The sequence below is a fragment of the Puntigrus tetrazona genome, unplaced genomic scaffold, assembly GCF_018831695.1.
Source record: "Puntigrus tetrazona isolate hp1 unplaced genomic scaffold, ASM1883169v1 S000000904, whole genome shotgun sequence".
In the NCBI taxonomy this organism is placed as follows: domain Eukaryota; kingdom Metazoa; phylum Chordata; class Actinopteri; order Cypriniformes; family Cyprinidae; genus Puntigrus; species Puntigrus tetrazona.
In genome coordinates this window covers 357847-361294 of record NW_025048504.1, presented here as the reverse complement: position 1 = coordinate 361294, position 3448 = coordinate 357847, and the positions used below count along the sequence as shown (strand labels likewise).

The window sequence follows — 3448 nt, the reverse complement described above, 5'->3', positions numbered from 1 at the left end:
AGCAACAAAATTTCTTTGAAGTGATTGATTGTCCAGTTAACATGCCTGAACCCCCATTCATTAATCTATGGAGAAATAGAGAAATATGAGAAATAAAATAGGGTAATTCATGCCAATTCTCACTGATGCTGGAGTTTGTGCTAAAAGACCCCAAATCAAATTGACATAAATAAACATAATTTAAACATAACTTTACATAACATGAAGGTTTTGCAAATCCTTTTTTTTTATCTTAGGGTTTATTATAAGATTTTGAGGCACTAGATGTTTGCTCTAATCATTTCAACTACAACAAACAAACCATTAAGTTTTAAATGTTTAACTTTAAATGTATTAAATCTAAAATATATCACCTTTTTAACTTTTTCACGATATTGTAATTTTTTTTAAATGCACCTCTTTATACATGTTTATGTACCAATGCATATGACAAAATTAGAAACATTTAGTGGAAATTGATAAATTAGTAGATTTCTGGGAGAAGGTGTGTGTTCTTTCATGTTCATCGAAGAACAAATCTTTTATGTTTAACTTTTGCAATAAGCACTTAAAAAATGCAAGTGTAAATTTGAATCTGTTTGCATGGCATTTTGCCATTATTATAACACCAAGCATACACTCTATAAGTCATGAATTGTTTCCACGTCAAAGTTTCAATAATCCCCACCCACTAAAAGCTGCACAGATATATTTGCTAACCCTCATGGATCTATCGATTCACAATTTATTTCAGCACTTAAAAATGCCTGCCAACAAATGTAAATTTTAATCTGTTTGCATGGCTTATTAAACTTATAACATTCACAGGTGTTATTATAACATATTTACAGGTGTGTTTCTTCCTCTGATTCTGTTTATAAATGGAGGTAAGCACTAAAATTAAGAATTATTCTACCGTTCTTGTCTGCTAAACTGCAAAAAATTTTATTATACTTTTTCTTTCTGTTTCTTAGTATCTCTGCAAGAGATTGTTGTGGGTTTTATCAGAAACTCTACTGTTTTACCTAGTTCTTTAAAGAAGCTCCACATGCCTTTCGAGACATAGCTGTGTACTGGAAACAAAGCGGTTAGAATGTGTATGTTGAATATGCTAAATTTACTTAAAAAGAGGCTTGCAAAAATTATGCACTATATTTTTAAGCAATTTTCACACTGAATTTAAAGAATATTACCTAAAAATCTTTAGCTATTGATGCTTAAAAATTGAAGTATCCTAGCAAATGGTTTTGCTCAAATTTATTACTTGGTTTATCTAAATTTTAAGCTCATTTTAGATTCAACTTTGAAATGTCAAGTCACTTATCAGTTAACATACAATTAGCTATACATTACAAGGGGTGGAAGAAACAACAGACAATTGGGGAGTATTAAAGTGAAGTACATTTTATTAGACAAATGCATATTAAAACATTTTTTAAAACAGTTTTAGGCTGTTCAACAACTGACAGATTAATTAGAAATATCTGTGTTTTTGTTCTAAAACTGTGCTTCAAGTGTATGTAGTGTAAAGTAAAGTAGTGTGCAGAAATGTGTTTGTCAAACATTCAATGAGCACTTGGCCCACCAAAAAACTGATAATATACATTACTGAACAGTTTGTATTTTTGTAACAAAGAAGCATTAACATACTTTTCACATTTTGTGATGTTTGTGTGTGTCTGAGTGTCACTAGGTTTCTAAAATGTTGTTGCATGTTAGTATATTTGAAATGGTGTGCAGAGGTGCTAGTATTGTGGTACGTTGTTTAACAAAAAAACCCAACAACTTACATTACTTTCATTACATTATTAGTTTTGCACTGTCTAGTTCAAGCTGGAAAACAAACAAAACTCCAGTGTATACCTCAGTGACAGAATACAACAGGCCAAGATGGGCAACACATGCATTTCCCCATTAATGCCCTGAAACTAAAAGATAAAATAAAATGTATATTGTGTATTATTTCTTCAGAAATAGAAAAATATCAGGCAGAGCTAATTAAAAAAACCCCATAAAGGACAAGTCAGAATGAAAACATCTTCTTCACATCTTGAATCCAATTTGCCTTTTTCTTGTTTATAAGAAAAACATGTAGATCCAAACTTCTGCTTTTTGGAAACGTTTGGCTTCCGGTCTGTGAATAACTCGTAAGGTGTTTTCTTTGTACATCTGCTGTAACACCTATTTCTCACATAGGCTGATGTCTTCATCGCATAGTTCCACAATTCATCTGGCAAGTGTTCTCCAGCCTCTTTCTGCTCTTGCTTATGGCCATACCACCCTGTTCACGCCTGATCTTGTCTGATCTCAGAAGCTAAGCAGAGTTGGGCCTGGTTAGTACTTGGATGGGAGACTGCCTAGGAATACCAGGTGCTGTAAGTTTTTTGATTTTCTTCACTACTTTTCTAATACACTGGCTCCAAAGCTTGACCAGCTCTTTGCTTTCCCTTACTGCTTATTTAATTCAATTGCCTTTAAAGTAGCTGATCTTTAAACAGCGTTTGACTGTTTTTAACTACTTAACTAATGCTCTTATCTTTAATAAACCTTATGAAGTCAAGGTATGAAGTATTTTTTTGTATTTCTTTCATTACGTATCTAGTATGATGGCACTTAGTGTGCTGCACCTTAAAATAGGGGGCTTTTTGCAGCAGCTCTCGCTCACGGCCATACCACTTTGTTCACGCCTTTGTTTGTACCGTCCTGATGAGGTGACTACGGTGCTGATGTTTCATGCTCAATCCTATTCTTTGTTAACAGATCTTGAAAGCTTTGAATCATGAATTCAGTTCCATTGTCTGAAGGGATGCATTTAAATTCTCCGTAAGGCGCAATATCTGCCAAAAATATTTCTGTGGCTTGTATTGTATCAGCCTTAGACTACAGAAATCATCTGTAAAAGATTGAGCATTACCTGCTCTGTGTTTGCATAGGACCAGCCATATCAATGTGAATCAATTGTAAAGGTTTCTGCCCTTCTGTCTGGCTCTCTGTTCCTAGTAAATTTTCCTTTTATACACACTTCCCAGTTTTGCTGTACTTCTTTTTATGCTAATGCCTATGACCACATATAGCAACTTTTGCACATCCTCAAAATTGCAATGTCCTAGGATTTCATGCCAGGTTTGTAAATCGTGACACACTTTGCACTGGTCGATATCCTCTTCGACAGTTGGCCAATAGTACAAATTTTCACTCTCTTTGGTGATCATGCGACTGTTTCCTTTTTCAAAGATGATTGTTGCTTCTCCAGCTACCTAAAATGTGGGTAAGAATGCATTCCTTAACTGTGCTCTGTACTTTCGTCTTCCATCATCCATTCTGTTCCTGTGCCATTCCAACACTTCTTGTTCCATCAGCTCACTCTACCAAATGAGTCTTAGGTTAGAAAGAGCTGTCAAAGTCTTTGAACTTGCTTATGTTGCTCACAATGTGAGATGTCGCTCCAGCATCTACCATAATACCCTTC

General features: G+C 34.4%; 1 non-coding gene across 1 annotated transcript; it reads left to right on the top strand.

Annotated features, from left to right (window-relative positions):
- The first annotated feature begins 2242 nt into the window (after positions 1–2242).
- Positions 2243–2361, top strand: LOC122335851. The gene has a single exon (XR_006249012.1). It is a non-coding gene; the product is annotated as a 5S ribosomal RNA (ribosomal RNA).
- The last annotated feature ends 1087 nt before the right edge of the window (positions 2362–3448 follow it).